This window comes from Micromys minutus (assembly GCF_963924665.1).
Source record: "Micromys minutus genome assembly, chromosome: 1".
In the NCBI taxonomy this organism is placed as follows: Eukaryota; Metazoa; Chordata; class Mammalia; order Rodentia; family Muridae; genus Micromys; species Micromys minutus.
Window position 1 is genome coordinate 163,705,204 of NC_137969.1, and position 8,321 is coordinate 163,713,524.

Below are 8,321 nucleotides of genomic sequence, written 5' to 3' on the forward strand. Positions count from 1 at the left end.
TATCTTGTCTGAGAGTGAGTCTCAACAGCCATTATTGCTTACTGGAGTAGAGAGGGACCTAGTGAATCTGGCCAGTTTCAGGGACTTCCTGAAGCTATTTTGAGTTGTTTATCTTGTGGCAAGTTATGAAGCTGAGGATACCGTTCTGTGTAAAACAAAACCATAGAGGCAGCAGACGATCAGAGTTCATCAGCTGTCAGGAAGTGTGACTAGGAAGCACGGTCAAGTTCCCAGGCTTTCCCTGAGGAATTGAAGGTTTCAATTCCAGAGGAAAATGATACATAATATTAGTAAATGTGTACATTTGGAAATGAAGACGTATATTTCTAAATGAGTAATGAGTCAAATGAGAAATGCAAATGATATAAATCGCATTTAAAGATATTTTGAAACAATGATAATGAGAATGAGATAATAGCTTCAAAAATAAATTAGAAACAAAGAATAAGGAGAAATCAAGGATGCATCAAAAATTAAATAAAATACAAACCCCCTTTATGTACAGGAAATTAAAATAGCAATTTAAAGAATAGGAATGGTTCACCTAGCATTCAAAACACTTCCACTACCAAATACATTATTTTCTCACCCCAAGCAGTTCCCCAATGCTCTACAGTGTCCAGTGATTCAATACTGAATCAATTTTTTAGTTAGGCCTCCCCAATTAAGACTGCCCAATATTGTAGATATGAATCATGAAATGTAGGTTACCCTATCATTCATATTATTTCAAAATTGATCACAGGCTAGATATTCATACTTTCTATCCTCAGCTTAGTGTAACATCTCATAGCACTCCAAAAGCTTTACCTATTGCTACCATTTAAGTATAAAGGATGCAGAAAAAGACAGAAATGAGAAACCAGGTGGTAACATACAAGGACCATGTGTGTGCAAGGCTGTTTTTGTCTATCTGAGGGTATTATCAACCAAACATGTAGATGTAGTTCCATCTCAGAAGCTCTGAATCCAGTTATTTGAGGTATTTATGAGAGCTACATCATATAGCAAGCATACCTGATGCAGTCATTGGCTATAGGCCAATAATCTTCATTTCTTCTTCCTCCTCTATAGGTTGGGAGGTAACACTCAATATTTCAGCCTTCAAATCACAGTCTGATTCCTCTGGCAACCAGACGTTTCCTTCATTAACATAAGCCTGTGTACACTGAAAGAGATGTTTAAAATTATTGTAAGCTGCTCTTTTTATTCTCACTAGGAATTTGCAAAGGATATAAAGCTCAGAGCCATGAGTGATGAAGACCTACCATCTACTTCGTATTAACAATAAAACTACACACACACACAAAAGAGTAAACTATTCCTAAAAGAGAAACAAAAACATCAACAGATTCAAATAATCCATGAAGCTCTTTGAAATGGTCAATGATCTTAGAGCATGAGCAACTGGAGCTCTGTTTAGGAATTTTGTACCTGTGCCAATGAGTTCAAGGCTCTTTCCACTTTCTCTTTTATTAGATTGAACGTATCTGGTTTTATGGTGAGGTCCTTGATTCGCTTGGACTCGAGCTTTGTGCAAGGTGATAAATATGGATCTATTTTCATTTTTCTACATACAGAAAGCCAGTTAGACCAGCACCATTTATTGAAGATGCTTTCTTTTTTCCATTGTATATTTTTTGGCTACTTTGTCAAAAATCAAATGTGTGTCAGTGTGTGGTTTTATTCCTGGGCCTTCACTTCTAGTCCATTGATCAACCTGTCTGTCTCTGTACCAATACCATGCAAATTTTATCAATATTGCTCTGCAGTAGAGCTTGAGGTCAGGAATGGTGATTTTCCCCTAGCTATTCTTTTACTGTTAAGGATTGATATTGCTATTCTGGGTTTTTTGCCTTTCCAGATGAATTTGAGAATTGCTCTTTCTATGTCTTTGGAGAATTGTGTTGGGATATTGCTGGGGATTACATTAAATCTGTAGATTTCATTTGGTAGGATGGCCACTTGTCAATATTAATTCTGCCAATTCATGAGCATAGTAGATCTCTCCATTTTCTGAGATCTTCTTCAATTTCTTTCTTGGGAGACTTGAAGTTCTTGTTATACAGATCTTTCACTTGTTTGGTTAGAGTTACCCCCAGATATTTTATATTATCTGTGACTATTGTGAATGGCGTTGTTTTTCTAATTTCTTTCTCAGCCTGTTTATTTAGGTCTGGGTTGAGGGGGAGAAGATGCACCTAACCCTCAAGAGGCTGGAGGCCCCAGGGTGTTCAGAGGCCTGATGGGGTAGGGATATCCTTGTGGAGACAGGGGTGCAGGGAGGACATATGGGATGTAGAACAGTCAGAGGGTGGGCCAGGAGGGGAATAAAATATGAAGTGAAAAGGAAGAAAAGGCCAATAAAACTAGAGATGGCACAAGAGCATCACTCATTGCCAACGCAGATGCACAGCCTTATAGATACTATCCTTAGAACTGGCCCTGTTTTAGTTAATTCTTGAATCCCTTCCAAGTCCCTGAATGCTACCTGGTCCCATCTTTGCTTTAGTCCTCATTCTACTTCAAACGATCAGATCAGTCTACTTCTCCCTGATAGTAAGACAATCCACTCCGTAACTGAGTTGCTTAATACCATAGCAATGTGCACTGATGGGAAACCAGGAACCACTTATTTGGGTCTGCATTTCTTTGTATCTCTTGCCTCCTAGCCTTGGCTGAGTGCTAATCTGTGCACCTTCCTGGACACTCATTCTTATTTGAGAGCCAGTGCCTGGGTTTTAATGCTCTGCCTGCTCTGTTTTCAATTTCTAACACCTTTGCCTTTCACTCTGGTCTTTGCAATGCAGTCTGATAGGAAGATAGACCATTCACTAGAGCTACACAGAGAGTCTAGCTGTATCATAATTACTGTTCTTTTAGGATGGGTTCCGTGATGAACCCTGGTGCCTGGTTCCTGCTTTTACCTTACTGTTCTATTACCCCCAAAGGTACCTCTGGGTCTCTAATCACTTGCCACATAGTCTCTTTGAATAACACAACACTAAAAGTCAAAAACCCAACAAACCAATTGAAAAGAGACCACAGAGAAAAGGAGAAAGGCAACTGAGGCAGGAGAACTGTTGTGAGTTTTAGGTAAGATTAAGATTTGTAGTGAGTTTGTGGTCATCAACCGAGGTTACATAGTGAATTCCAGACAAGCACTGAATACCTAAGCAAACCTTGTGAAAAAGAGGAGTGAGTGAGGGAGGAAGGGTCCGAGGAAGAGAGGAAAGTATTTTCATTTTGTACTGGATTCCACAAATTAAGAAGTGAGTCCCAAACTTGTAGCAAGAGTAGGCTGAGAAAACAGCTCCAGCTGTTTACACAGAGGGCTGTTGCTGCGAGGACCTGACTCCTCTGGACATCAGCTTTGGCATGCAGACAAAATTCCTGAAGCCTGGCATCTGGGTTTCCAGAGCAAGTGTTCAGGAAAAGCTGGCCCTTCCCCTTGGGTGTGGGCCTGGAAACCTGCAGCTTCACTTTCAAGAGGTGCTACTCCTGAAATCAACTGAGTCCAATCATCCAATCAGATACAAGCACAGGGACCAAAGACCCTGCCCTCTCTGAGGAGTCTCAAACTCTTTATGATCATCCACAATCTTCCACGGGGACATGGGTGGTAAAATAGCATGGGGAGCTAGTAGGAGGGATGATTATTACTGTAAAGGAGGCAGAGGGGACTGGAAAAAAGTCTGTGGGGATGGAGAAATGTGACCTCTTGAGGACAAAAACTTTTTTTCTTTTTAATTTTTATGATTTTTAATATATATATATGTATATATATATATATATACACATACGTTCCACATTTTTAAAATAAAATAACAAGAGAATCAGAAACTAAAAGAGCTAGCACCCTGTAATTTCTTAGATATATTTTTGGACCTTATGCATAAGTACTTAAATCATTTTCTTAGTACTGTGAATTTTACTTGTATTTATATCATTTTGAAGTTGAAAACTGAAAAGAAAGGCTATTGAACTCAGGATCATATTTTCATATGCTTCTGGTCAAGCTATAATATCTTTAAATATTCCCATATGTGTCTTAGAACTCTCTCTTTCTGCTGATATAAGTGGAAATGAGGTAAAACTTTATCATGGAGTCTTACTGGAGACTCTTGGGTGGTGTTCCTGGAGATGAAATGTGTGTCTATAGACTGTGTGAAACAGTCTCTACCTTTCTAATGCTACAACCCTCTACAGTTTCTCTTGTTGGGACCTCAAACACAAAAATTATTTTGTTGCCGTTTCAATTTTAACTGGAATTTTGTTATTATGAATTATAATGTAAATAGCTGTGTTTTCTGATGGTCTTAGGCCACACCTGTGAAACGATCATTCTATCCACAAAGGGGTCATAATCCACAGGTTGAGAGCCACTGGTTTAATGTCAAGAAATAATGAGCCAGTGAAATTGCAACAGTGTTTTAGTTGCCCAAGTGAAATGGTTTGACCCAAAGCAAAAACCAACATAGGCTCCTAGACCCATTCTGTTCCCCATGCCTGCTGGCAAGACTGCCCCAACCATGCGTACCTGATCCAAGGATCAAGGACAAATTAAGTGATGCTGAATTACTTACGGGTTGGCTATGCCTCTTCTATGGTGGGTGCTCAAGAGGGATCCTCAATGGGAAGGGGCTCCCAAGGCCGCACCCATAGTTAAGAGCTACAGGATGATAAGGGCTGCTGGAGGAGGTAGAGTCACTTTCCATTGGGTATGATATGTTGTTCAATTCACTAAAGGATGGCCCCACACCTGGGCATAATTTGACTCAGTAGATTTTTTTTTTAATTAAGGACATTAAATAGGGAGGGGGATGTGATGAAAGGTCTGAGAGAATGGGGAAGCCCAGGGGGATTGAGAAAGATATGGTGGATATTTGGATGTGAATTTCAAAAAGTAAACAAAAGGAGGGGTTATTTCAAGAATTTCAGAAATCTTACACACATATATTTTACTATGAACACTTTTTTCTATGTTTTACTCCAATTTAGTGTGGTGTTCTCGCTCCATGTCCTTTACTGCAGAGTGTTTGTCACTATTCACAAGTCATATACATTCTTAACTTGGTATCTTTCCTTTTAAACAAAGCTAAAACCACACTTATAGCTGTGGACCCAGGGCTTTCGACCCAAGTTTCCCCATCTTTTATGCTCAGACACCATACCCAAGAAGGCTTAAAGACTTCTTATGTCTGAGCATGCAAACTTTCTTGAGACATTTCCCCCTTAGGTCCCAATTCTGTTTGCTCCACCTACTCTATGTCACCCTTGGGCCTTAATTGACACATATTAATCTTATTTATACATTATTAAAGAGTCCCTGGTTTCCATGCATCCCTTCATATTAGAGATTAGTAACCACTTGACTTGGCTCTTTCCTCCTCTCCTCTTCTCTCCCTTTCCCTCTCCCTCTTCTCCTTCCTTCCTCCCACCCCTTTTCCACATATCCACAGCACTCAGCAACAGCCTTCTTATTTTAGGGACATTATAATAACTTCCCACAGATTTCTTGCACACCTGAGATATTGCATTTGTCAGTACATTTGCTTCCTACTTTCCCATCCCTGTTCCCCATAACTGAAACTGCTAACAAATGTGCTGTTGTAGCAGACCATAAGCTAGCTGTGCCTCACCTACTTCCAGTAATGGAGTACTTATTGGCTTCAGGAAAGGGCTTTAACCTGGAGCTGAGAGACACCTTCTAACAACAGCAATTCCATGGTGAGAGTCTCATCTGTGAATATCAGCAAACTGCTGTTTTACAGAGCATATGCTGGCTACCAGATAAATGTTGACATAAAGTAAGGTGACCGGAGGTAGCTTATCATAGAATCTGCCACCTTGTATTTCTCATTTTGCTTTAGTTTTGTAGTGAGTTTCCAGTGATGAGAACCAATCCAAAGAGTGAGACGTGAAGCTGATGAAAGTTGTCCCTGTAGAACGTCACAAAAATAATAACAAAGACCTGTAAAAATAGTTGAATAGTATCGTGTTATATTTAATTGTAATGTATTACTATAGTTTATTATTTATGTAGCATATATTTATAATATGTATTTTGGTGCATCATTTATTCTTAAATTCTCCTTTTCATGCATTCATCTCTGGAGAAACTTGCTGGTGGAGGTAAGAGGAAAATTAAAAGGAGGATTTGAAGACTGTGTAACAGCAATATTGTATAATTCAACTATGGCTGTGTGCGTATGTTGTTCACTATGCTATAGCTTAGTCAAACATTATCATTAGGGAAAGCTAGAAAAGGGTATCGGGTATGTCTCTATATTGTTTATTTAAAATCAAGACTAGTCTGAGAGTCATAATGTTTTGTTTTCATTTCAAAGATGTGTAAATTTATTTTATTTTATTTTATTTTATTCTTAGACAAGATCTTACTTTGCAGCCCTAGCTGGTCTGTAACATTTTCAAATCTAGCCAGAAGATCAGAGATCTTGCTATGAGATTGTTACCTAGTAATTTCAGAAGTTACACTCATGAAGCCCCTCTGTTTACAGTGATAGGCAGTGAGGAATAAAGAGACCACCAACTAACACTTCGCAGAGGTGCAGACCCCAGCACACACTCAAGTAGCCATCCTTCTCCAACCACACAACCTTTTAGATCTCCCCCTACCCTATGGACATACATTTTGGTGACTTTGGTCTAACACATTTTAATGTAAGACCCAGAACTTTCCTGACTGTTTAAATTTTAAAGACACTTGAAGAGTCAGCAGAGAGATCATGGCCTGATAGATCTTCAAGAACAAGAACAAGAAGTTGAACTAGAAAAGTGGGTAGCCACTCTCTGTACATGAAGTGAAGGCAGGTTCTGTGTAGGAGAATTAGGTTGTAGTTCATTCTGAGAAGGGGGAAAGCTTTTTCAACAGATCACATCATCTTAAGTGACTTCCAGAATTGAATAATACCTCCAGAATTAAATAAATTGCACATGTGGTTATGAGAAAGCTGAGCACTTATTTATCCATACCATTAGTCACTGAAATTCCAGTAGGGAGGAACAGCCCAGCCCCACAGGCCATCTACTTCATGTTTCCTTAACACTTCCACCGGTTTTTAAACACCCATTTCTTGATTTATGGCTGCACCCTGGCCTCAGGCTGGGCCTAATAACACAGCGCTAACCGCCCCATCAGAGTGACACACACATTCCCTCGCACCAATTTAAGTCATCCCATATGTGAGCTCACGTTCTTTATTCTGCTATCTGAGAGTTCATGAAAGCAGGTGATCTGTGTGGCAAGCCAAAGTTCTTTGTTTTGGTTCACAATTATTACTTCTTAGGTTAGCTTTGGCCATTCTGTGTTCTTGCCCCCCCCTCCCTCATTTATTCAGTTTCCTCCAATTGGGACACCTAATTCCATAGGAAATGGTTTTTCTTTATCTTACGTGGCACGATCAGAAAAAAAGAAAAAAAAAAAGAAAGGTTGTTCTCATATTAACGTTCGCTAGAGGAACAGAACCTGCTGAACCAATCTATTTTAAAAGGGAATTTATTAGATTGGTTCATACAATATGGCTAGAGTAGCCCAGCCATGGGTGTCTTTACTCTGAAAAAGATCAGAGCCCAGTGTTTGCATCCAGGAGGCTGAATGCCTGGCAGTCACAGTATGGGACTGGAGGATTCCTGGAGAGTCACTGATCTCAGATCACATTAAAATGTGGAAGAAGCTGGGTTCTAAAGTCAGTGAAGAACAACTGAGGTGGAGATAACAGCAATAGAATAAAAGTCACCAGCAACACAAGAGCAAGAGAAGTCAACTCACTAGAAGCTATGAAGGCAAGCAGGCAAAAAGCAAACCTGTTCCCTCAGTCTTTCTTACATTTAGGTTGTTGCAGAAAGGTACCAGCTGTTCTCTGTAGCAGAAAATAAAAAATAAGAATCCATCCCACACTAGCGCCAGCTACTCTCTGGCCCTGGTGGTCTCCCCACCTCCATGGCTAGCCCCATGCATTGACTGCCCATCTTGCAGTTCTCTTGTTGTGGATTCTGTTCACATTCCCAGACATTTGCCCCCTATGGTTAGCTATCACAAATCCCTATAACCCAGTAAAATCAAAACTCTAGAGGCTTATAATATATCAGTCATATTTGTATCATTAAATTCTCAACTCACAAATATTCACACAATAAACACAGAGCCAATTGATATAGATATAAACTGCCCACCTAGATAAGACAAATTGTCCTGAAATTATCTATCCTTTATAATATATTCTTATCTACCTGTGGCTATTTAAAGTCACACAGAATTTGTATCATCCTTGTCTTCCTCCATCTCTTTAGTCTCTGTA